At 45.2% G+C, this 27,890-nt stretch overlaps 1 protein-coding gene across 4 annotated transcripts in view; it reads right to left on the reverse strand.

Moving 5' to 3' along the window:
- TBL1X (transducin beta like 1 X-linked) overlaps positions 1 to 27,890 on the reverse strand; it is a 187,039-nt gene that overhangs the window by 46,939 nt on the left and 112,210 nt on the right. For 3 of the 4 annotated variants that reach the window (XM_079123187.1, XM_079123189.1, XM_079123188.1), the window contains one exon: positions 3,120 to 3,208. The exons of the other annotated variant lie outside the window; for it this stretch is intronic. The gene's annotated coding sequence lies outside the window, so the exon portion shown is untranslated. The remainder of the gene's footprint in view (positions 1 to 3,119; positions 3,209 to 27,890) is intronic. 4 annotated transcript variants of the gene reach the window in all.

Consider the following 27,890-nt stretch of genomic DNA (forward strand, 5'->3'; position numbering starts at 1 on the left):
TTGTTTCTTTAAATTATTTGCCTCGTGGCAAGAAAAGAACTTTTAAAATTGTCTAAAGCAGCCCGTTGTTTCAGAAGGGACATTGAGAAGTGTGTCTCCTTGTTGCTAGCCTGCTGGCATTCATACTGGAAGAATCCATTACCAGAGGTTATTGTTTGGACTGGGTTCAGGTTTTTGGACCCAGAGCCAAGCCGCTGGAATATGGGCTCAACATGACTTGCTCATCAAGGGGCCCTTCCTTGCGCTTCTTCGTGGAAATGCACGGGTTCTCTGCTGGCTTGGTCACAGCGACCCCCTGGTCACTTCCTCTATAACACCCTTCTCTAAGCTGAATTTCTTTCCATGCTACCATCAGTAGCTGGTCTAAGATGAAATTCCTCATGTATATATGGACAGAGACATAGAAATCCCAGCGCACCTCCTCTCAAGACTTGCAGGGACCAGTTCTGTTCCAAGTTGTTGCACATCTTTCCTCCTGCATGATGAGGCCAGTATGTAGTTCTTTATCCAAAGACAACATGGTTACATAAACTGTGGTAAACACACATGGGGAATATCATGTTGCCATTAAAATGGTTTTAAGAAGCACCACATCACATATACTGTATGCTTCCTAGGTATGAGGCGTTGAGTGCCACAGGCTTGATATGATCTGTCACAACTGACATATGCGGCCGTTACTCCTTCCTTTGCCATTTTGCAACTTGGCAAATGAAGGCTGTGAGTGGTCCATGCACAGTGCTGAATTTTGTATCCACACATCCACACAAAAGGAAAATATGCTTCAAAACATGCTTATGGTTATCTCTAGGGGTAGAATCATGTTGGACTTTGTGTGTGTGCGTGTGTGTGTGTGTGTGTGTGTGTGTGTGTGTGTGTGTGCTTTTATTTTCCAGTATGAACCCAAACTGTTTTCATATGTATTAAAAGATAAGTGAAACCTGTCTGTAGCTTTATGTGGGAGAAACTAAGTGGAACATTAAACTCCAGGGTTGGGAAAGCACCCAAGGCATCTGGTGCTGGGGAAAGAACTCTGCTCTCTGGGGAATAAAAACATCTCCCCAATGGGGCATTCGGCAAGGGTCTTCTCTAGGACTGGCTGCCATCTGGGGTTAATGAATGGCTGGCTGAGACTTTCATGCGACCCCCTTGTGCACACCCACAGTAAATGTTTACGTGACGGAAAAGGGCTCAGGAGGCCAGCCCAGAAGCATGCCTTCTTCAAAATGCTCCAACTAGTAACAGCAAACCTGTTAAGAAAGCACACCACAGGAGCCAGGCGACGTATATGATAAACAGCATACATTCTCCTTAATACTCTCCTCTCTACACAGTTAGTTGCAAGTTCACATATTCAAGATTTCAGGTTCATGTCTCCCAAGCAGACTGGCTCAGGAGACACTGACTGAAAACTACCGCTTCCACATAGGAGAAGATTATCCTGTTTTTCTAATGACTTTGATCTTTAAGATAACACTTCCAACGTCTAGATCATTACAGCTGACTTTTCTAGCTGGAAATTAAATCACAGAGAGATGGAACACTGACTCCAGGCCCTCAAACCTCAGGAATGCACACAGGCTGGTTATGAAGCCTCTAAGAACACTGATTTTCCACCTAAATCCATACGATTAATCTGGACCACAGAAAGTCTCTTGGCATCAGTTACAATCGTAAGTGGGGTCATCAACTCAGACCATCTGGCCTGCAGGGGCTCAGTGGAAGGCCACAAGACCAATCCCTTCCTTCCGTTTCCTGTCTTGTCCTATGATGATCCCTCCCGTGTGAACTCCCACGAGTGATGTCATGAGGTCACAGAGCTAAGGAGCCCTTGCCAGGGCTGGCTCTGCGTTGCCTGGATTTTTGGCCTGTAAAATTGTGAGCTAAATAAACCTCTTTTCTTTCTAAGTATGCAGTCTCAGGTATTTTCTTAGATTAACACCAACAACAACCAAATTAAAAAAAAAAAAAAAAAACTAATAAAACTGACATCTGCTTTTAGTCTTTCCTGCATTTTTCCATGTCTGCATCAGAGAGCAATTATCTTGTCATTTCTGGTTTGAAATCCATCTTGACTGAACAGTAACACTCCTAAATGTGGACCTTCTTCATGAGCATATGAACCACTTTAAAACTGACATCCAAGGAAATACTATCACTATAGTCTGCTCCAGACTCTGAAAGACAGCATGTGTTGAAAGCATGCAGTCAGAAGCCCTCACTTACTAATGTGTGTTATTTGCAGATCCTTCCCAGCCTTCCTGAAGATCTACAGCTTCTGTAGTTCCCACTCAATGGGACAACACAGTCGTATTTCTGAGGATGATCTATACATATAAGCTGCACACGGAGCTATAGCAGAGTACAAAAAATTCAAAGTCGCTTACAAATACCTTACAGTAGGAATCTGATCAATGCATACTCAATTCATTAGAACTACATTAATACACAATCAAAATAACAATGAGAAACAGCACCTTTCCCTGGTACCCAAAGGTGTCAAGATAACAAGGTTACAGAACTTCTGCCAGGTGTCAGTTTTGATTTTGTGTGAGGACTCTTGACACCTGTACACATATAACTGTTTGCTCTGCTACTCTGGAAAGCTTGGCATGTCACCAGATTTATACACAGTAACCTACATGATTTTCTAATAAGTTTCAAGGTTAACCAGCAAGTCAATTTGCAGATAGACACAAATCATATTAAGAAACTAATAAAGCATAGAATTAAGGAACAGGAGCCAAGTAAAATCTATACTCAAGTGCCCAATTATAATTAATGCTTCAGCTTAATTATAATTCATAACGTTGACGAGAGATTGATTTTCGATGGTGTCACCCTCTAATGGCAAGACTCAGGATAGTTTATTATAGCCAGTCCAAAATTCTTGGAAGGCAACATTGGACTAATTCCTCATGCAGAATTCATCACATAGCTCATAAGCCTTTAATGATGTTCTTACTACCTTCAATTTCTGCAGAGAAAAGACTTGCAAGTTCTTTTGGGGGAAAAAAAATTACTTTAAAGTAGGAGTTCAGCTTTGGCGAAATGCAATTCTGCTTCTCAAATGGATCCTGGGCAGCAGGACTGTTACACAGGGCACATGGACTCCTTACCGTTACGGTGACGTCATGTGGAGACCTCTGGACCAGTGGGCAGCCCGGCATGCGATCATAGACACCGAAGAGTGTCTGCAGGCACCAGCCTGGGGAGAAACAGATTCGAAAAGTAGACTTAGGATCTCTGAGGGTGTGTTGGCTTCTCACCCCACCCCTTCAGGTCTGTCTTGCATCCTAACTAAACGCTCTGTCTTATTCCCTAGCACAGATGAAAGGGTTCTGTATGCAAAGCGAAAAAACAAAACAAACAAACCAAAAGAGAAATTAAAATAGCCAGTGAGGTGGGTAGAAATGCTGGCAAGAAAAGAGTCTCAAATTCGACAAAACTCCTCTTAGCTCAGATACACTACTGCCAGTTATTTTGTAGTAAATGACTGTTCCATGGAAACATCTTTGTTTTGGACAATACCTTACTGCTAATGATCAATTGTGCACAACTGTTTTTATTTTTCAGTCCCTATAAACACAGATGGGTCACTTTCCCCTTGTCCTTGAGAAATTTCTTGTCTTTGGGTTGTGAATGAACCTAGTCTCTTAGAGATTTGGAATGATCCAGAATCATCTAAAATCTCAAGAACCAAGAAAATTAAATGCCCTTTATAGTCTTACTTAACAGTCTTCAGTGAGAATAAAAAGGTACTAGGTTTAATATGATTCAAATCCACAAATGAAGCTACAGGCTGAAGCTGTTCCTATTAGTGAATTTATATGGAACCTTGTAAATTGTTTTCAGGAAAGTTCAAGCAAATTACTCCCACTGAGTCATGTTTATAGTTATACTGTTTAAAGGAAGGAAATTGAAGAGATTCTACAGGCATGTTCACAGGCTCGTAGGTTTCATTACAGTGCATAAAAAAAAAAAAAAAGAAGAAGAAAGAAATCTTAAGAATATACAAGATAAAAGTAATACCAGGCAAGAAAAATAATGAGACTTATACAGAATTCACCCACATCTCTTTAAGTAGAAATTAAAGGGGCTTGGGAATGAAGCAGCAACAAAGGAATATTGATTTTGCTTATAAAAATTTTAAGTAACCCATTGATTTATGGAAAGAAAATCCTTCAGTGGAGAAAACAGGACCATACTTGTTAGAGAAAGCTGACGCAGAAAGCAAAGTACTGTTTTCAGAATTGGGGTGTAAATTACTGGGGGCGGGGGTGGGGAGAGAGTAAGCCTTATGATGAAATTACTAAATGTCATCAAGTATCAAAATACGAGCAGATTTCACTACAATAAGCTCCAAATTGCCTGTAAATTAAAACATTATGATCCATAATAATTCAATAAGTAATTAATATACAGACAGTGCTTATTACAAGCTGTTCAGGGAAAAAAAAAAAAAAAAAAAGCTTTAGAAATAAAATTCCTATTTTCTTTGGTCCACAACAGATGGTAACTCACAAATTAGAGTCTTGAAATTGAAGATCATTTTTTATATATGTTGCGAAACTCTGTAAGTGTAATTAACTTATCTCCTACGTGTGATCAACACACAAAGAAATTGGGAATGAGGACTCTGGTTTGTAACATTCTGGGGTTACGCAACATGTCAAAACTAATTAGCTCATTGCTAGAAACGATACATGAAAATGAGGAATCCGACCTTCTGATATCTGGTCATGACTGACTTTCCTGTTTGCAGTGCCCAAAATAGAATCATTTTCAGGAAACTGTGCCTGCAAGAATGTTGATGTAAGTGAAAAATTTGTACAACACAAATGATGTTAATAACGGCAATATGTTCTTTATCTAAATGGCCAAGACTTGACAGATAATAAAAGGAGTCTCAGTCTGCAGTCGCCCTCAGCTCCGGGTGCCGGCTCTCCCTGGGCTCAGGGATCAGCAAGCACCTGCCCTCCCACAGTGAGTAGGTCAAAACAGAGCTCGGGCTGATACAGTTCTGAAAACAATTAAGCCTGTGATGAAATAAGACACAATAATTGACAAACTCCTCATCCAACAGCCGTCCTTCCAGGATGCATTCACCTTGACCTTGCAGCCACACGTGTGCACACGCCTTATGGCTTGCCCTAAGACACACATGCAGTGCTACAACCAACCTTTTGTAGAGGGTGGACCAGCAGATATGGGAAGAGAGGTGTATAGCCCGTGGGTTTTGATTTTAAAGCACTAGTCACTGCTGGGGAGAGGTATTGGCCAAATGATATTGTTATATTGTGTGCACGCAGGAATATGTAACAATGTATTCCACCGTTACATGTAGCTATAATGCACCAATTAAAAAATGCGCAAAAGCCAGGCACATGCCTGTAATCCCAGCGACTCAGGAGGCTGAGGCAGGAGGATCGCAAGTTCAAAGCCAGCCTCATAAAAAGCAAGACACTAAGCAACTCAGCAAGACCCTGTCTCTAAATAAAATACAACATAGGGCTGGGGATGTGGCTCAATGGCCAGGTGTCCCTGAGTTCAATCCTCAGTATCCCCCCCCCAAAAAAAAAAGTGCAAAGAAAAAACCCACTGGTTGTGAGTTATTTCTCTAGTGAAGATTGAACACATAGTATGTACTCAAGGATTGTGAGCTGAAGAAAAGAATGAATGATGTACCACAGGTATGTGTTATTTGTATTGGCACCTTTGAGGATATTTTGGGGGGAAAGCAAAGAAATATCATGGTATATTTTAAACAAATGGACCTATGAAGCTCTGCTACTTTCCCCCTATTTTTAAAAATCTTTATTTCCCAAGTGTGAACACCACCAGTTATCACTTTGTGTAGTTTTATGTATTTATATTGTCACTTAGTCAGTACTAATTCCAGTGGTGCTCTACCATTGAGCTACAACCTAGGACCTTCTTTATTTTTGAGACAGGGTCTCATTAAGTTGCTGAGGCTGGCCTCAAAACTCATGATCCTCCTGGCTCAGGCTCCTGAGTAGTTGGGATCACCGGCATGGGCTAGTGTGCCTGGCTTGGTACCAGGGTTAATAAGCAGGCATTCCTTCTACTTCCTTGAGCTGACATCACCCACATGTCTTTAGTTAACTTGGCAGCATTTAGTTCTTCATGCACTTATTGTTTCACAGGGCTGAGAGGTTATAGGGTCTGGCCAAATGCCGTCCACCCTCAGCTACGTTTCTTGTTCCCCTTTAATTCTGAATCTCACGCATCTCTTTTCAACAGTGCTTTGGGACAGCTCTTGAACTCTTGGGATTTTTAAACTGAACATAAGAAATCGTGACTGAAAACAGTAACGTGATTCTTCTTTTTAACACTATGCTTTCAAATCTCAAAAGTTTTGTCCCCTGAAAGCAGTCGTTCTGGGAGGTTCTACTCTTTACCTCCGAGGAAGGCATTAGCAACTTAGAGTCCCCTTGAAGGGCTATGTCAAGTTTCAAAACATTTCCATCACTCTGAAAAGGAAAGCCTGCCTTCAGGACTCATTCAGCTAAACTAGAACATCCCACACCTGGCTCAACCAGCTAGATAGCCCCCTGCATCCTCATGGCTGGGTTTTGCTTCTTTGTTTTCAGCTGAGATTAAAACAAAAAAACAAAAAAACAAAAAAACAAAACAAAAAAAACCACACACACACACACACACACAAATCCACTTAATATAAAACTAGTCCTTTTTAAAGTGCACAATCCAGTGGCATTTGTGTATGTTATGTAACCAGAACCTAGACCCACGCCCAAAACATTTTCACCATTCCAGAAGGAAACCCTCCACCTGGGTAAGCAGGCAGTCCCCACTCCCTCCTCCGAGTTATGGCAAGTCCCAGATTCCTGACTCCTTGGACTGGCCTCTGCAGGACACGTCACATCAATACAAGTCACAGCATGGCCTGTGACCTGTGTCTGCCTTCTTTCACTGAGCACGTGCCCCGGCTTTCTCAGTTGTAGCAGGCAACATTCCTTTTTAAGGCTACATACTAGTCCACTATGTCCACAGATTGCACTTGGTCAAGCAGGTGATGGGCGTCTGGCACCTGTGAACAGCACTGCATGTTTGAACACCTCCTTCCATTCCCTGGAGTACCTACCAAACAGTGCAACTCCAGAGCGGGTCGCTGCTTGCCAAGAACCTAAGAGAGGCGGAGGGAGGCTGAGCTGGTGTGAACTGGGCTGGGGGAGTGAGCAGAGGGCGTGGCTACAGCAGCCGAGCAGCCAACAAAGGCAGTGACTCCACAAGAAGGAGCAGGGCCTGCCAGCCTAAGAGCCACCGCCAGCAAGGACGCCAGAGCCCTGTTGGCAAGCACTGTTTACCCAGCAAGCTCCACTGTGTTCAGTTATGCACAGATGCCCCCACGACCAAGTGATCCTTGGTGCCAACCAGGTCCTAAGCAGCACTCGCCCCATGACCAAGAATAAGGTTCTATTTTTCTTTTGGGAGGAATTAAAATGACTTTCCCATTCAGACACGCATGCTACTGGGTGCATAAGTAATTCCAAATAAAAGCACGTTCCCATGTTTTAATAGGGTGGCTGCTGAGCAGTGGTGATGGGGTCCTGCCCACAGGGATCCCCGGCGATCTGGAGATGTTTCTCCATAACACAAGTCCAGGTGGAGGGGCCGCCACAGGGAATGCGCGGGACAACCTACCCCCAACCAGGATTAATCCAGGCCCAAGAGTCAAGCGCTGAGAAGCTCTCTTACAAGGAATCACAGAAGCACTAAGGTCATCTCCTTGTGAGTGCTGCCTGGATGATGATCATTATTTTATTTTGCAAGGGGTTTAAAGATATTAGAAGGTAAAAATAACACTTTCATACAGGCCTTAGATTCAGGAAGGCCTGTCTAAGGTGTACTTCCACAGGTTGCCATGATGCTTCTTCCTGGGTGGTCCAAAGTTACGAAATAAACAGCCCACACGGAGGGCGGGAGGGCGGAAAGCCGGGCTCTTATTGGCGGGAGGGCGGAAAGCCGGGCTCTTATTGGTCGTAAATCAAAACGTTTAACAATGTAACTACTGATTCTATTTCTCCTTAAAATACAATCGAATCTGTAAGAGAAAACTCCTTTAGTTGCCTGAGGAGAAGCCAGTATGGAACAGAACTAGGGCCTCCTGCCAACAGCCCGCAGCCACTTCCCGGCCAGGGAACGGAACCACAGGGAGGTGGATCCTCCAGCGCCCCAGGGAGACTTCAGGTGACACCTTGCCTACAACCTCAGGAGACCCCAAGCAGTAGCCACCCAGGCCTGTCACATCAGCGTTCTGACCTTCAGAATTGAACGCACTGTCAAAAACGTGGGGAAAATTCCCGGGGCAGGGGGTCTTCTCAGCAAGAGCCTCATAAAATGGGGATAATGGTTTGCAAGACTGTTGTCCAGAAAACCAACAACCAAATGAACTCAGAAGTCAATCGACTGGAGATTTTTAAATAAGTAGAGTGTGTGTGCCAAAGTGCGTTCCTCAGAATGACTTGTTTGGGGGTGGGGTACAGTACTAGGGATTGAACCCAGGGCCTTGTGCATGCTAGCAAGCACTGTACCACCGAGCGACATCCCAGCCCTTAGTTTTATTAAATTTTGAGACAGGGTCTTGCCAAGTTGCCCAGCTGGCCTCAAACTTGTGACCCTCCTGCCTCAGCCTCCCAAGTATCTGGGGCTATAGATGTGCACCTATGCACTGGGCATAGAATAATGGTCTCCACGTTTCTTAGTGTGCATTTGTTAACACATCACCTGAAAACTGCCCCCCACAAGCCAAAAAGACCGGCAGCGATGGGTCAAACAAAGACATCAAGAGTAACGGCCAGCACAGACACTGCACCTGTTTGCCTGGCTTGCTCCTAAGTGCTTTGAACTTACTTAATCCTTACAATTGAAAATACTTGCAGTGCTCAGAAGCTCTCTATTCATATGACACATATCATGTCTTGCAGAAGCAGCGGTTACCAACCCCACAGAGCTATTACCTGCTCATTTTTAACAGAAGAGGAAATGGCAGCCCTGATGCAGACCGCCCACCCCAGGCCCACAGCTAGGGAGTGGCACGGCTGAAGCGCGTGCCTGCGGAACGGTGAGCTTATGCCCAATTTTTATATCTGCATAAGGGGCTGCCCAAAGGTTCCGACAAGCTATTATATATCCTGAAATGCAGAGATGGGGAGAAAGAACTGAAGGTTTACCCCGACTGATCCCTGGCGATTTCACCATGTTGTCACTGCTGGATCCCAGGGACTTCCACAGGGGCTGTAGGAGCTGCTCAGGCACCTGGACGAGACATTGTCAATCTGTGCACCTTGATTTCCTCACAGCTCTGAGCCACAGGCAGCACATACCCTGTGGACCGCCTCTCCTGGGCTCTGCGTGCACCTGAGCAACCGCATAGACGATTCTCCAAGGTCCAGAGTCCACGTCAAATATCTCCACGGGAGACTTTTCCACCTTCGGAACTTATAAAGGCAGTTATCTGGCGGACGATGAATACGGCCCTCTCACTAAACACTGCGGATCCAGGGAGATCTTTCTGCTAGAAGTTTACTCAGTGTTCTCCAAAAGAAGTACAAGAGCAATGTGGACTTTGAAAACAGAGCGCGGAAGCCCGAAATCTAAGAATGACAGTATTTGACTTGAATGAATGTAAGTGTACCAGATGGCAGTGACTTCCGAAAGAAAATGCTACTTCCAATATAATAATAGTGTCAAGAAGTGGGGCAGTTCTACGCCAGCCCTCACCCACTGGGAATTAAAACCAGGCCACCAGCCTCCACCTCTTCACCTGCAAACTGAAAAAAGGCACGGCTGCCGAGGTGAAAGGTCCCAACACATCAATCATTTCCTCGCGTCTCATTTCATCGTTTCTAAGTCACCTCTGGAAGACTCTTTGTTGAGACGGACCATTTTTGGCCACTGTAGTCAATGTCTGCCTATCTCTATCCAGAAAAGGGGAAGACACTCCTCTCCCTTCAAAGTCACATTTATGGCATAGAAAAAGCGTTCTGTAGACACTGCTCAAGGACAAATTATTCTAATTTTGTACATAAGTTCCAAGGGCCAAACCTTTAGCCCATTAAGTCCCAAATTTTCAATTCTGTGAACATTTCAATGAAATTGACACAGGTGCATTAAAATAGAGTTTATAATAACCTAGAGTTACATATTTATAAATAGTTTATATGTTCCTCATCTATTTACTTATTGGGGGGTACTGGGGATTGAACTCAGGGGTACTCGGCCACTGAGCCCCCTCCCCAGCCCTATTTTGTATTTTATTTAGAGACAGGGTTTCATTGAGTTGCTTAGTGCCTCGCTGTTGCTGAGGTTGGCTTTGAACTTGCAATCCTCCTGCCTCAGCCTCTGGAGCCACTGGGATAATAGGCGTGCATCACCACGCTTGGTTCTTTATATACTTATATCGGTAGTTTATGTATTCTTTATACACACACTTGAAAACGTTCATTTCCAAATGCTCTCATTATTCACCTATTACTTTTCTCAAAAGAACCGAACACTAGAAACATAATATTTATTTTGAAATGACCATAAGTGGTGTATTATTGTTCAATGTTTTTAGTATTTCTTTTTTGGAGCAGTGTCCTATATTTGGAACAAAGGTGCACTATAGGTTAATGTTCTTTAAAAATAAATCTATTTGTCATAAACACATTAGGAAGTTATAAATTAAAACCAAGATACATCTGAAAAAATATTCCTTTTTAAAAGTGTGTGGGCTGGGTGCACACCTGTAATCCCAGCAACTCGGGAGGCTGAGGCAGGAGGATCCTGAGTTTGGAGCCAGCCTCAGCAACTTAAAGAGGCACTTAGCAACTCAGTGAGACCCTGTCTCTAAATAAAATATAAAAAGGGCTGGGGATGTGCTCAGTGGTTCAACCCCCAAAGTCTGTGCAGGTAAATGATAAAAACTGCTGTCCCATGTCCACAGAAAAGAGGTTGCAGCTTGGCCCCTGTCTGTTGATCAGGACTACATCTCCAGCTAACTCCCACTGGAAACCTTCGTCTTAAAGAGTCTGTTTCTTAAGGAAGTTTCTTAAAACCAGGCCCCAGTGGCTGCACACGGGTGCCATGTTCTATCAAATACCCCTATCATGAATGCTGCTCACATTTCTCTTAATCAAAGAAAGTGATGGAGCTTTGCATCTTTCATGAGAAAATTCCCCAGCCAAGCATTTTTATAACTACATGCTGGTTCACATTACCAGCCTCTGACGTGCAGAGAAGCACACCGAACTCCCCAACAGACTTAATGAAGATGAAATGCCTGAGGTGATCTCTACCGTAACGTCCGTTAGGCTTCTGTCGGTCAGCTTTCTGTCACGATGACAAAATACATGAAAGAAATCAACTGAGAAGGAAGAAAGGTGTATTTTGGTTCATGGTTTCAAGTCCATGGCCGCTTGAACCACTGCCTTTGGGCCTGTGGTGAGGCAGTACATCATGGTGCGTGTCCCTGGTGGAGCAAAGCTGGCTACGTCACAGTAGCCAGAACACAGAGAGAGAGAGAGAGAAGGGCTCGGGGTCCCAGAGCCCCTTCATGTGCTCCCAACAGGGCCCAGCTCCTCAAGGTTCCAACCCCTCCCACCATGCCACAGGCCAGGGACCAAGCTTAGACACACATTTCAGACTGCTCTGTTTTCTGTCCTCCCCTTCATGACAGTGAGTCAGTAGGAGGGGACACACCCAGACAGGGCAGGGTGAGAGGGCACAGCTGCAGAACCACAGAGTCAGCGGGAGCACGCGTCTTGTTCAAAGGCCAAGTGGCAAGTAACCCAGATGAGGAGCGAGACTGTCTCTACAGCCACCACTTGACTCACCTGAGCCCCTGGTTGGGTGTGGGTGTCCCCTGAGAACAGGCTGCGTCTGGCTGGACCACTGGGCAGGCGTCTGTGAATCTCTGTTGGAGCAGTGTCACATCAGACAGACAGCTGGGGGCTCCAAGCACATGAAGGCCCCAGGAAGTTGGGACACACAACCTGTCACTGCCAGTGGCCCTGGACAGGAATGTGCCATATCCTGAACCTTCTCCAGGGAGAAGCAGGCCTGTGCTCTGTCCCTGAGGACGGTCCCAGTGGAGGGGCAGCAGGAGGGTGGGGTAGACCTCCACAGAGGCTTCAGGTCCTGGGACACTCACCAGGGCCGCTTGGGGACTCCACTGAGCATCCTTATCTGCTAAGGTGGTGTCAGCCTACAAAACGCCCCCCGGCAGCTCCCGACTTCAGGACACAGATCTTTTCTGATTCCTACAATAAACGTCTGCGGCCACTCTAAGACCCCCGTTTCCTCAAACCCTTTCCGACCACCTGATGTTGCTAAATAGACAGGCTTCCTGTGCAGACAGCATCAGATCCGCAGAAATTCAGGGCCCAAAAGGACACGTGGGTCATCTCCCATGAGGGCTCTGTAGTCCGGTTTTCTTCTATCTTCCTTTCGCATGTGTGAACAGCAAGGACATTGACTTATTCACACAAGTACCAAAAAGCAAGTTATAGTGTATAAGATGACTAGGATTTTGGGGGGTGGGGTGGGGGATAGTACTGGGAAATTGAACTCAGGGGTACTGTACCACTGAGCTCCAGATCCTTTATTATTTCTTTTGAAACAGGATCTCTCTAAATTGCTGAGGCTGGCCTCAAATCTGTGATCCTCCTGCCTTAGCCTCAAGATCACTGGGAAAAGTAATATTTTGAATATCTCACTCAAAGCAAGAAATCTATCATTTAATTTGAAACTACTTTTACAGGGGCTGAGGAGATAGCTCAGTTGGTAGAGTGCTTGCCTTGTAAGCACAAGGCCCTTGGTTCGATCCCCAGCACCCAAAAAAAAGAAACTACCTTTACCACAGAGAAGGACTTGGACATAGGCCATGTGAGAGACACAGCAAGTATTTAAGAGCACTATCAATTAACCACATAGGTCACATTAAGAAAATGTGTCTTACAAAAGTAAAGCTAGCATAGCGTTGAGCATTGCATCTGTCAAAAAGACTCAGGTTTTCTATCCAGTTTTCAATGAAAATTGAAACAGGAAAAAAACCTTAAAAAAAAAATATTCCATGAATCAAATATCTTTGCCAGTGGGAAATCAAAATTTCCAGAATACTCAGGGATTCTGACAGTCTCCTTGACTTAGTAGTTTGGGCATGGGATGCTAAAGTCAAACCAAATACAGCGAACAACATTTTGCTGGATCAGAAACGTGCATGTCAAAGGATTGCTTTGACTCAGGAGGCAGGCACGCAGCTATGGTCCCAACTACCAGGGAGGCTGAGAGAGGAGGATCACCTGAGCCCGGGAGTCTCAGGCGAGCCTGGGAAGCGCAGCCAAGAAAAAGAAAGGTGTGGTGGGCGGCAGGGGGCTTACAACTTAACCTAGCCACACAAACCAAGTGGAAGTGAATGAAACATTTATATCTGTGGCTTTCTTAAATGGAAAGTAGACCATTGTTCTCAACTGAACTTTACAAATGAGCAAGTGTATTTCAGAAAGAAAAAAAGAATCAGATGAGAAAAGAAATCAGACTTCTGTTTAGCAAAAACATTAAAATATTTCAGTGCTTCCCCAATTTAATTAGCACTGGTCTTGCCGTCTCTAATTACGCCAATACCACGCTGAACATGATCTTCACGCTACATTCCCCAAATGATTTTATCTGCCACCTTTCTTTTTTACTGTTCTCTTTTTACCAACCTAATAAAGAACAAACCTCTTCATGCAAATATAATTTCAAACACAATTGCAGAAAGAGAAAACACACATGCCCCACTTCCTATGAAACTAAGCATCAGAGAAAGAGATTTTAAATGTGCTTCCCACTTTAAGCTTACCTGACTTACTTCAATTTCTCTCAGGCCCTAATATCATTGCTTAAGTAAAACACCACGCCAAGGGTAAATTATGTGGGTACCTGCAGGACAGCTGGGGTGTGTGTACAAGAAGCTCTGGGAGTGATACTCCTAACAACAAATTAAACACCTGAACAAAGTTTGGCCCCCAAATGTTATTTTGAAGGTGTCATTTAAATGAAATAAGTTCACAGAGGAAACGAATGCTGTTTTATATTCTGAATGCAGGAAAGTAACTTTCTATAAGCCACACTTGACTCCCAGTGTCGAGAACAACTCCTTGCAAAAAAAAAAAAAAAAAAAAACCAAAAAAACAAAAAAGTCATCCTATGGTCCCAAATGTGGAATTTACATAGTTTTATATAAATATCAGAGATTAAAAATGGAGGTACATGGCTCTCAGTTAGCTACAAACCTCAGCCTCAAAAGCATATCAATGGGCCTGGCACGGAGGTGTGGGCCTATAATCCCAGGAGCTCGGGAAGCTGAGACAGGAGGATGGCAAGGTCAAAGTCAGCCTCAGCAAAAGCGAGGCCATAAGCAACTCAGTGAGAACCTGTTTCTAAATAAAATACAAAATAGGGCTGGGTTATGGCTCAGTGGTAGAGCGCTTGCCTAGCACAGTGAGGTACAGGGTTCGATCCTCAGCACCACGTAAAAATAAATAAAATAAAGATATTCAGTCCATCTACAACTAAAAATATTGGGGGGGAAAAGTGCCTGAATAGCCGGATAGGATGGGGCATGCCTGTAATCCCAGAGACTTGGGAGGCTGAGGCAGGAGGATCCCAAATTCAAGGGCAGCAGATATAGCTAGCTCTGTGGCAGACTGGCCCTGGGTTCAATTTCCAGCACTGGGGGGGAAAGCATATGAACAAACTAAATGAATTTTTGAGATGTGCACCTCACTTTGGTTCCTTTATAAAACAGAGAGATTCCTCCCGATCAGTGAGAATAGTCAGTTCCTTAAGAGACAGGATAGGGGACTGGGAGGTGGTTCAGTGGTTAAGTGCCCCTGGGTTCAATGCCAGCACAAAAAAAAAAAAAAAAAAAAAAAAAGACACGAAAGGAAGTCAAGTTTTGGAGCTATAGCAGAAAACGAAACGCAGCAGAAATGAGCATGCCCGAAGACTTGGGTGTGGTTTTACACCCTATGGAGGGAATCCCCCACCCAGAGGTGTGCTGGGACCTCACACAGACAGGATGGATGTTCACCTGTGAAGAGGTGACAGAAATCATGTTTGCACCTGTATGGTGGATTGGGTGGACGACCTGATGGGCCCACTCTTAGAAAAGCCAAAGCAGATGGGCGGATCTGTCAGCAGCTGAACATGCACACACATCCGACTCAGGTCAGCCAGCTCTTCAAGGGCCACCACAGAGCACTCTGGGGGCCCCGCCACCTATTACTACCACTCCATCCCAACGCTGCTGATCACAGAATCGCCACAGGCAATCTATCAACAGGCATAGCTACAGCCAGTGAGGCATCAATGATGAACAGCAGAATCTGAATGTCAGAGATTTTAATGTATCAGGAGGCATTACTCTCCTCAATGTTTTCCAATGATTTAAAAATGCGAAAAAAACAGCCAGGCTGGTGGCACAAGCCTGTAATCCCTGTGGCTCGGGTGAAGAGGCAGGCGGATAGAAAGTTCGAAGCCAGCTTCAGCAACTTAGTGAGACTCTGTCTCAAAATAAAAATTAAATATGGCTGCTAAGATGGCTCAGTGGTTAAGCAACCCTGGATTCAAACCCTGGCACACAACCCCCACCAAAAAAAAAAAAAAAAGAAAAAGAAAAGGAGAAAAAAAAAAACCAAAACCACTCTTAGTTTGTTAACTGCACAAAAGAAGGCACAGACTGAATTTGACCTATAGGCCATAATTTGCTAACCCCCTGGGACAACTGGGACAACACGGGTCATGGTTAGATTCCTTTGCTACCATAACTCACAACACTTGAAAAAATGAACCTCAGGAACACTGTATGATGAGTTCCTCCAAAAATTACACAGAATTCCCACACGATCCAGCATGTCCATCTGTAGGGGAACGCCAAAAAAGAATCAAAAGCAAGGATGCCAACATAGCTACACCTCCGGGTACACACCAGCACGTGCACACTAGCCAGGAGATGGAAAAACCCACATTTATCAACAGATGCACGGTAAACAGAATGCTGAACACAGAAACATTGGCCTACTATCCAGCCTTTCAAAGGGACAGAATCCTAGTAGGTGCCACGGCATGAATGAACTTTGGTGACGTTATGCTGAGTGAAATAAGCTAGATGCAAAAGGGAAAATGCTGTATGATTCCACTGACATGTGGACAGTAGGGCAGCCAGAGACAGAGACAGGAGCTTTGGGCGGAAAGAGACAGTCAGTTATCGTGTACTGGGTACGGAGTTCCGGTGCAGGAGGTGGAGGGGTCCTGAGACGGACGAGGAAAGTACTCAACACCACTCATCTGTACATTTAACAGGGGTAAATTCTGCCTCATGCATATTTTACCACATTTTTAAAAACCTGCAATGCAGCATCGGGGCAAAATGTATTTCTTCCAGAGACCCTTCTGTCGTTAAAGAAAAATATTAGAAAGATTGTAATGATTGTGCAAAGAAAAGTGGAATCGCTGGCCAGTTTGTTTTCAAACTAACAAGTCAAGAATATACAAGTGTCTGCTTTCTTTTCACAAGCCAGATACAAACCCTTAACGGAAACGAAAAATGCACTCAGTTATTTTCAAATTCGCAGGCGACGTTTTGACATGGTTCCCAGTGGAAGAGAGGCATGTCCTAGAAATAGCCTCGCAATCTTGAAGGTTTCGGAAAGACCTGAATGTTTGTCAGACTGAGAAATTCTTAGGCTAGCTTCTGTCCTTGGAGAATTTAGCTACGTGGTAGCAGAATGGCACATTTTTGTCAATTAAATTCAGACTCATCCGTTCTGTTGGGAAATAAGGATGGATGTTCTTGGTAAATCAGGGTTAATCATAAGTCATTCAAAAAAATAACCCATTATGCTGTTACAGAACGTTCAGGACTATACTTGTAGCAGTTAGTGGGGGAAAAAAAATCCTAGACGTCTAAGAAAAACAACAAGATATTTAGATCTAATTTAGTCCAAACCATTTCTCTCTACCTCACCTAACAGCTGCAAAATCTGGGGGAAGAAAAGAGGTGGGAGAATTTAAGTAACATTCTTAGGCTAAGCCATCTACCTTGTTTAAAAATAAAAGGGAGTTAACGACAATGCAGTAATGTCATTCACATGAAAATAAGTTTCCAATCTTGTCATCTTCAAGCAGTGCCATGAGGTGAGTGTGGGCAAGATGACCCTGCAGACTGAGGGAGGGGCCTACGTTTAGAGTACCTGAGGTTTCCGTGAAGGTGTCCTTAACTAGGACACAGCCTAGCTGAACACCTTGTTCAGCTTTCTGTGACTGTGACAATTACATGAGAGCAGCAATTTATAAGGGAAAAAGCATATTTTGGCTCTGAGTTTCAGAAGTTTCAGTCCATGGTCACTTGTCTCGTGGCTTTGGAGCCTGTGGCCAAGCAGCCCAACAAGACAGGATCATGTGGTGGCAGAGGCTGCTCTCCAGGAAGGAGTCAGGGTCCCCATTTCCCCTTGAAGGCCACACCCCCAATGACCTAACTTCCTCCTGATAGGCTCTAGGCCTATCTCCTAACAGTGCCACCAGCTGGGGACCAAGCCTTCCACAGGGGCCACTGGCAGACACCCGTAACCCTAACTACAGCATTGAGTGAAGCATGATCCAGAAACACAGGCCACTATTATCATCATCAAGCACATGAGCTGGACGCAGTGGTGCAGGCTAGTCTTGGACGAGACTGCAGCATGGTCAGTCTTCACAGCAGCATCTGTACAAACTGTCACCTTGCAGTGCGATGTTAAACATTGCTAGCCAACAGGCATACTTCAGCTCCATGGAACCTTCCAGACCATGGCGGTGGAAGCGCTCCCCAGGGGAGGCAGCTTCCTGAGGGGTGCAGCCTTTTAGGCAGAGGATGGCGCAGTCGCATGCTTTTGGTTAAAGTGAACCAAAGAAAAGTGAGATCGTACATTTGTTTTTAAAGCAATTCCCAGGCAGCTTTCACTGACTTTTCAATTAACCCACCAAAGCTCGGGACAGATTTCTCCTGGGGTTGGAGGGGAGGCTCCCCCGGTCCTCACAAACAAACTGCCTATGTTTGTATAATGCACATCTGCTTAGAAATGCATACATTAAAAAATCACTTGTGTTTATGCCATGAGGTTCTAAACACCGTAGCTGAAAGTGGGTTTCACATCTCTCAGAGTCCTGAGAAAGCCCACAGTTTAATGGCTATCATTTCAAAATGCCAAAGGAAGGCATTAAAGTCACTACAGAAGGCCAGACACCCCATCCTCTAAACCCCTCTACCAAATGCAAGCATCTGAACTCCACACTTACCACCTACTGATAGTTAGCTTAAGAGTATTTTCACTATAACCAGTCTCTTCAACTAGAAAGGGATAGAAAACGAAATTCTGGAAATCACACTGCACCCCACTGACTATATTAGCCAGCTTAGAATAATTAGGTATGAGAAGTATCTGTGATCTTCTGCTCTAGTTCCTTGCCTTCGAGGACCAGTCTGAAGTGTATCTCCTCCAGATCCTGAAGTCGAGCCTTCTAGATTCCAGCAGGAACGGCTGGATGCTTGTCTCCCTGGCTATCAGGAATGTGATGCTGCAGAAGGCCTGACCTACTTCACTGTGCTTCGATGCTGTCTTTTCAAGTTTCTGATGCCACCTCCCATGCACAACCCTTAGTAATATTCCCGTGTGGCCACCTATCTATTCCAGCGGTTCTCAACAGGGGGCGATACCGCTCCTCAGGAGACCTGGGGCAATACAGGGAGATACTTTTGCTAGTCCCGACTCAGGGAAAAAAGGTGCAGCTGACATTTAAGTGCAGAGCCAAACATCTCAAAGAGCACAGACAGCTCCCACCTCCAAAGATTATCCAAGGTCCAAGAGACATTGAGAAAACACATTCCACTCCACCATTACCAAGGGGAGCTCTCTTCTGCAAGTCAGTTTCACACTCCGTGCACGGGGAACCTGTTTCCTTGCTCCTGTGTTGTCACAAGATGCCCGCGCTGCCTGGTAGGAGCATGGAGCTGCTCTAGTTTTCCAACATGCTAGCAGTGTTATTTACGATCTCAGTTATTTATGGTCCTGCTGGAAGTGTGGCCTCACAGGCTGGCTATGTAGAGCTTTAATGCTTCCATCTTCTGAAGCTTCCCACTGAAAGTAACGGCATCTGTGTCTCCACAAAGGGTCTTCACAAACCGATTTTCATGGAGAAACAAGGATACCCTGCCAAATTTTAACAGAATAAATGACAGCAGCCATACCATTTTAATAGATGGCAGCTACGCCATTTTGTTACAATCAACAGGTGAGAGAATGCAGCTATCAACGCATGATACCTACGGCAAAAGATGCACACAGGAGCTGCATCCTCTTCGTGGTGAGACGGCCTGCCTCTCACAGATCCTCATGAACCTGACTTTGCAACCTACACAGGGACCTTTCCAGGTGGGCCTGCAGAGCCCTGCTCCCTGTCGGGGCACATGCCATGGAGAGTTGGAGGTGAAGGTGAGAAATAAAGACCAGAATGATCAGATCCACGCCGAGGGGCTCAGGATTGATGAGGCTTTGATTCAAGCTGAACCCCTGCCCTCACCCCAGCACTGGGGATTGAACCCAGGGCCTCACACATGCGAGGCAAGTGCTCTACCACTGAGCCACTTCTCCAGCCCGGGCTGGGCCAGCCCTTTGCACACCTTCATCTCAACACAGCCACATCAAACAGTACCTACCTACTGGATGCCAGAGCAGACTAGCCAACCCAGCCAAAAGCCAATCACCCAAATTAAAGACATGGTGCCCATGGCTGTCCATCCCATCTCCCCGAGGGCACCACTCCTACTGGATTTTAACAGCTCAGTGAGTTAAAACGTTGTCACAGAGACGAATCACACTCAAGTCCTTAATATGTGCAAATACTGAGCAAGGAATCGGGGCTAGAAGAGGAGGGTCTTCTCTATGCAAAAAGCTAGCGATATAAACAACACACTCTCATGCACAAAGACAACTCCCAGTTCTCCACTAGAGAGGGCAGGGTCTTCCAGCCTGTCATGACCCATTTTTTCCCTTTCTGAGCAGGACACTTGAATTTTACATGGGTATGGGACCACACACTCTCCCCACAAGAAGATATCCAAGTAACCCCGTTCTTGTCAATAGCCGTAAGTAGGTCTAAAGTGCATCTTTGCAACACTTCCCTTAAAAGCAATTAAGTTCCTTCCTACACCTCAAGGACTGGATGGTGATGTGAGGCAGGAGCTGGAGCAGCTGCCTCAGACCCAAGACAAGACATAATGTTGATGGAACCTGAGGTCCCTTCTCCCCACCACCAAGCTACAAAATTACACTTTAGGCCATCAGCACCCTGTTGAATTCCTGACCTTTGACTTTCCATCTACCTTCTAAGGAAGATTAAAAGCCACTAACTGACATCATGTAACTCAAATCCATCAATGGGGAAAAGGAAACAAAGCATTAAATCTATGGTGACGAATGGTTTCCGGTCAAAAATCTAACTCTACCTAGGGTGCTTAGAAATTCCAGTGTCTACATGAACAAATATCATCTGCTGTACCCTTTTTTATAAAAATTTATTTATTTTTTGTTTCGAGGATTGAAGCCAGGGGTGCTTAACCACTGAGCCACATCCCCAGCTCTTGTTTATTTTGAGACAGGGTCTTGCTCAGTTGCTTAGGGTCTTGCTAAATTGATGAGACTGGCCTTGAACCTACAAACGTCCCGCCTTAGCTTCCCAAGTCCCGGGATTACAGGTGGGATTTTTTATTTTTTTATTTTTTTTTTTAAGGGCAAGAAGAAATCCTGGGTTGGGGCTGGTTTTTAACATTATCTAAAGTGTAACTCCAAGTTCTACTTCCTTCACTTCTTACCGAGAACTATGGTTGGGATCTGCACTGACCAAAAGCCAACACAAAGCCAGGCTTAGCACTAATCTCAAATTTGCTAAGGAGCCATATTAAAAATGTGGAAAGTTAACTTTAACAATATATTTTAATAAAGTCTCATGTATCTAAAATAGTTACCATTTTCAACTTGTATTCCATATGAAAAAATTACAGAGTTTTTTACATTTTTCCCCCAGTTTCCCAAAATGACAAAAGTGTATTTTAAAATTTTTGTGCATCTCAATTTGGATGATGGATTCTCACTGGAAACACTGAATGGTATTCTAGAATAGTTCTTAAGATGTACACTTGACAATGTGGATTCACGTGCCTGCGGTTCCCAGCATCCTTAAAAAAGCTTTTCAGAAAATGAAGGAATCATCGAGGAGCTACAGAGGCAGCTCAGTGGTGGAAGGCCTGCCTAGCACGCACGAGGCCCTGGGTTCCATCCTCAGCACTGAAATTTTTAATTTAAATTCACTTGAAGGTAGTCGGTTCCTCAGTGACACCAGGCATCTTTAGACCACTCAGGAGCTCCTAGGGACACAGAGAAATTTGCAGAAACCAAAATTCCTTGTGGTCTGCAGAAAAGAGGAATAGGGAACATTTTAGGCCACGTGGTTCTCTTTAATTGGTGTACTGCAAATATTTTTTGGGGGGCAGCAGTACTAGGGACTGAACCCAGGGGTAGTTCCTTTTCACTTTATTTTGATACAGGGTCTAAGTTTCCCAGGGGGGACTTGAACCTGGGATCCTTCTGCCTCTTCCTCCCAAGTCACTGGAATAATAGATATGCGTCCGTGACCAGCACAAATATTTAAATATACATTTACATCACTTTCCCCCTGAATCAATTCCAAATACATTAGTCAAAACTAGAACTGTTCTAGTTTTAACACTATCACTTCTAAAAATAGGAGTACTTTCTGCTTGAAAAATATTTTCCATATTATACGTTAATTTTCCTGGTTTCATGCAGACACTAGAACTTGGGCAGTTCCAGACTGTACCACATAAATCATCTTGTATTTTGCAGACATCACATCAAAATCTTATGTCAATAAAATAAATACTGCATGAATAATTTTTAGAGGGATCACTTGTGGAACTGATCCTATTTTGGACATGCTAGGTTAACTAACAAATTGTGGCATTGCTACATATTAGGGTAGGAATTATAACATCAATTTAATATATTCAAGTATACACTGCAATATAATTTTTACCCTGTTTCTTCTGACCCCTTTGATATATTGCATTTTTGGCTCTTGTTCTATTGCTATTGGTGGAGGAAACCTAATGGCTTCTGTGGTGACGGCAGGCTCGAATTCGTTGAATGTGGTTGGCAAGATGAAGAGGCAGATGGAGGTTTTTTGTTTTGTTTTTATCTTCAGGATTCCATTTTTTAAAAATCATGCCTACCTGAAAATTGTTAACGCTATGCCCATAAGATCCGCTTCCCCCTTGACCTATTTGAAACAGATTAACAGATTAATAATACACTGTTCTAGCTGAATACAAAGCTTCTCTAGAATGCTCTCTACTTGAAGTTATTTTTAATAGAGTGACTTAAATTATAAGTTCTGGTTCGACCCCTGATCTAAGTCCAGGCAAAAGCTGTGGATCGCACAGTGATCAAGCAAAAGGCAGGCGGGGAGATGAGAGCCCTACCTTGCAGCTGAGCCCCGGTGCAGCCTGTGGAGAACTGTAAATTCTCACAAGGCAAGGCCCGCCTGGGAGAGATTCCCGACCTACCGCGGAAGATGTCCAAGGCAACACTTTTAATACAATTCACACCTTCCTCACAGGTGCCACACGAGGACAGGACAATGACACTAGCTAGCCATCAGTGGTGCCAATGGGTCCACACTCAAAGGCCCAGCTCAGAATCCAGAGTGGGGCTATGAAATCTGGGTGGTCCCCAAAACATCCCTTAGCCAGAATTTCTGTTCGTCACTATGTTATTATTATCATTACATTAAATCCTCTTTTAGACATGATACCCTGCCCCTGAAACTTTCAGCAGTCACTTAAAGTCGAGTTCAGTCCTGGCCCTTGTAAGCATCAGGGAATTGATGCCTAGGGATGGGTATGTCCACTGGCTCTCCAAGGACAAATCAACTCTCCACAGCCCTTGTGTTAACTGGAGGAATATCACTGCCACATGAAGTTCTGCTCAGAATTATTTAAAAGCCACCCATAGGATGGTAGTCATCAAGGACACACGGTTCATTCTGCACCATGGAGATTTTGGAGCGTGAGGAGAGAGCTTTCTGCTTCTGTGTTTGTGTTTACGGAGAGGTGGGCTGCCTCTCCCCGGCCGAAACCGGCCCCGTGCATGGGTGCAGACAGGACCTAGGCAACTGGGCTCCACGTCACTGTCAGCCACCCAGAGCCACCTTCTGAGAGGAATGTGGGAGACAGAGCGCCAGCATCTCTGTCCCCAGTTTTGTGCCTCTTGTACGTTTGTCCTGCCAAGAACAGCCCTAGCTTGAGGGGTAAACTATTGAGAGAAAGCAGAATCTCAAGCCGCTCCTCCATGGATTAGCTCCATCCATTCCGTTTGGCAGGAAATGATTCATTGGAAGCCTGGCTTACGTATTCCATGCACTTTGGAACAAAAACATACAAACATCATCAAGAATCTAAATCTGTTATGTTGCAAAACACAGGCTCTCTACCCCCAAATTATCTGGAGCACTTGCGTTTTTAGCACTCCAGCAATAATTTCTGAGTCATCATTTACCTCGTCTCTCATCTGTTTCATTTCAAAGTTTGAGAAGCTTTCTTGGGAGGAAAAAAAAATAGACTTTTTGCTTAGAACAGACCCCATCAAGGCAGGAACAGGAGATGATATTTGCTAAGTTTTCTAATGCTATGATGTCACAGGATAGCAAGAGGAGACCTGGTGATAGGATATGCAGAGAAACATGAAAAAGTGATGTCCAAGAAATACAGAAAACAAATGAGAGACCACAAGACAGCTCCAAGCTCCAAAGACAGCACAGATACCCCATGAGTCCATCTGCACGTAAAGCATATGTCTGTCCGTCTCTCTCTCACACATACACACGTATACACACATTCCTGGCAAACACTGAACCCTGGCTAATGACAAGGAGGAAGCAGCTGGCAAGCTTGCCAATGTACAATGCCACTTATAAAATCATCTTTTATTGACTAACAGAAGAATGTGCATTCCCCACCCCCGTCACTCTGCGGAAACACTGTCATTTGGTAAGCACGACAGGGAACAGAACCTGTGGGCACCCACACACCGCAGCTCCCCGAGCAAGCAGTGCTCACCGTAGGACACCATATTTTGAAGGGAAGGGGGCTAAAGGGGCCTACGACGGTGCGTTTAAGCCCATTCATTTTCTCATGTGTCCTCTGGCTTGAGCTCTTCACCTGTGGGTGCACAGAGACTGAACATGCCAGCAAACATTAGAGGATGCTCTGGGCGGGGGAGTAGCTCAGAGGTAGAGCTCTTGCCTACCGGTGCGTGAGGCCCTGGCTTGTATGCCCTGGCACTGTACAAAAGGAAAAACAGAAAGAAAAGAAGTGCTGCGTTTAGCTCAACAGTGACGCTACAATCCTGGACATCCCCGGACAAGGAAAACCAGAAAGTTTAACGTGCAAAAGAACCTGTGATACACCTTCTAGAAGTGGCTCCCCTGCAACCCAGGGGACAGGAAATGCCAGGGGCTGCCCAGTACAAAGAAAAGACTCCACCTCATTAGAACCAGGGAATGCAGGGGCAGGGGGCGCCAAGCAAGGGATGCCAGGCATTCCTGGTTCCACAGTCACGTGAGCGCTGGTGACCATGCCGCCGCCCCCTCCACCCAGGTGTCCCTCCTCCCTGCTGGACAACTGCTATGACCTTTCAGGAAAGCCATTTGGTCATCGGTCTCAAGGGTCCTACAGTTCTATTTGCAGCAATCTACCCTAAAGCAAAAACCGGAAGCAATCTAAATCTCCAAACACGTGTGTTAAATAAAGTATAGACCACATCCCTGGGTGGACGAGATGCATACAGATATACTCCCATCGAGGTGGCAGGAGGGCCAGAGCTCCCGGTAAGGCCACGTAGGAGGTGCACACTGCCCAGCCAAGCAGAGTGGGCTGCACGCACTCGTGTGTGAATGTGGAAGAAAACACACAGACGTGCTGGCAGGGACCGTCTGTGGGTGGGTTTAGTGTTTCATTTCATGCTCATGTCTATCTTTCCAATGCAGGCAACACCTGCCTTTTTTATTATTATTTATCTTTTTTACAGTGCTAGCAAGTGAAGAACAATCACTAGCCCTCTCTCTGGTGGGTCTTCCTCAGAGGAAGTGACAGTGTTTGCCGACTGCTTCTCTTCTTTTCTAGGAGTGCTCTGGCCGGCTTTCCCATACAGCGCCGCCCGGCTGGCTCCCTTGGGCACCTTCCTGAACTTTCATGATGCTCAAGTCTTATAAACACGACATCAAATATTTATGGTTGATATTTGCTGCTTCTAAAAATACTTAGAGGAGAAAGGAACTCTCTTAACGAGGCCGGCACTTAACCTCCTCACTGAGTTAACAGAGGCTCCCTCTTTGGAGACAGCTGCCCACAGCGTGGGAGGCTGGGACCCTTCCCTTCCAAAGCCCAGCCCTTCCACCTGAGCTGGCGGCCTGGGACCAAATTAAAGCCCCAACTGTGAACTGACTCTTCAACTAAGTAAATATTACATAAATGGATGAACTGACAGGAGGAAAAAAAAATGATCCCCCTCCCTACAAAACCACTTTGAACGCTTTTACCAAGACAGATCTCCAAACTGAAATACACTGTCAAACAGACTGCAGGGTAGAAATGACAATGAGATCTGGGAAACAAGAGTGGCCTCCAGTCGGACTCTACGCTGAAACGCTCTCACGAGTCTCTGAATCCTCCCCAGACACGCAGAGGCCAACATGGTGGAGTACTCCGAGAAAACCCCCACCCTTCTGCGGAGAGACAGCACAGAGGTATTTTCACGTAAAACAGTGACGTCAAGTGAGGTTGACGTGTTCCTCCAACCCAAAGGTGAACTTAGAAAGGAATAAACATCGCCTTCCTCATGGAGAAACCCAGCACCCATGACCTTAGTTAGCCAAGTGGTCAAGGTCAACATCAACAGTACCTCCTCATGTTGACAGCACACGCCCTTGACAAGAGATACTGAGAGAAGAGGGGCACAGCACCCCCAGGATCCTCCCCAACCCATAACCCCAGTCCCACCACGTGCGAAACGTGGGCCAACCCAATCGAAGGCCGTTGTGCACCATGCCCGACGTGTCCTCCTGGACACCGTCAAGGTCGGCAAGCACAAGGAAAACCTGGGGCTGGAGGTATAGTTGCGGGTGGCAGAATGCTTGCCCAGCACGCCCGAGGCCCTGGTGTGACCTGGTCAGGCATGGCGCTGTGTGGTGAGAAGTCAGTGCAGACACTGTGGTGATGGCCTGGGGACCACCAGACCCAACCAGCCCAATCCGTGTCCCCAGCTGTCACCAAGGCACCACAGCTCAGCAGCTCCCTAGTTCATAGTCGGGAGCTTTCCTCCCTGCAAATATCCAGCACATTAGAGATCATCAGTGTGGGCAGCCGGAGCACACCCAAACTCTGCTCTCCATCACTCGCCAACCGTCAACCGACATCAACAGGCGGCCATGCCTCCAAAATGACACCTCCTTCGTGTTCCATGTCTGCTTTCGCATCATCATCATTATTATTATTTTTTGTGGTGCTAGGGATTTGAACCCAGGGCCTTGTGCTTGCAAGGTAACCACTCTACCAACTGAGCTATATCCCCAGCCCAACATTATTATTTTTGGTTGTTTTCTGCCCTGGGAAATTTTGGTTACCCACCTGGGTAGACTTGCAAAAGGAGGGAAGGTGAGAATTCTTCAAGGAAAAATGCAAAGTCACCCGAGTCTCTCACACCCCTCAATTATTGTTAAAAAATTGCCCTGGGGACTCTACTCCTTCCACAGATACCCCTCCGGCCTCCGAGGCATCCACAGGCACTGCAGAGCCACGTGTAAGAAAGGGCAGTCGCCTCTAAAACCATGACTGAGAGACAGAATTCTGGACACTGTGAACACCGGGACAGAAGTCTCCTCGTCATGATTTAGTCAATGATTCTTGTTAACTGTAAAGAGTTTTCAATCGTTTCATTATTTTGCACAAGAAAGGTCAATATTTCCTAAACATCTCAGCACAGAAGGAGCATGTGGAAAGGTAAGGGTGATTCTGAAACTAACTGGAATGCAGAGAAGCAGCAGGAAGCTCAGGAGCCCGTGCACGAGGGGGTTCAATAACCATTCGCATTTGATTGCAGGAAAAGCCGTTTTTCCTTTTCAAGAGTCGAACTGAAAAGAGCACTAACCGGGCGCACAATGCTCACCAATTAGCTGACTGTTGTGCAGGCCAGGGAGAGTGTTTACATGAGCTCTCTCAGCTCCACACGTTAGGTCGTGCACACGGTTAAAGAAGCAAATGCAGCAGTTATCCTCTTTTCTAAATTACCAGTACCTAAGGTGAACTGTGCTTCCAAAACAACAGGAACTTCCAGAAATAATTAAGTTTTACATTTCATGCTCTTCTGAAGAGTGAGATAAAATCTTATGCAGGCTGATTCCATCCTGCCCTGGATTAGAACATCCTTTGTCCAGAGTATCCATGCTATATACACTACCCACCTGTTAGTACTTAGCAGCCACCTCAGGTATCAGATCAACTGTTGCCATAATCCCAGTGCTTGTGTTTAAATACCCCTTATTTTACTTAATAATGGCCCCAAAGAGCAGGAGGAGTGGAGCTGGTAACTTGGATATAACAAAGAGCCTTCGAGTGTTTTCTTTTAGCAAATACAAAAGCTTATCACAGGTTATCCAGGTACGGAGGAAAATAGTACACATAGGATTTGGCACTATCCATTGTTTCAGGC

This window comes from Sciurus vulgaris (genome assembly GCF_902686455.1).
Source record: "Sciurus vulgaris genome assembly, chromosome: X".
NCBI classification, from domain to species: domain Eukaryota; kingdom Metazoa; phylum Chordata; class Mammalia; order Rodentia; family Sciuridae; genus Sciurus; species Sciurus vulgaris.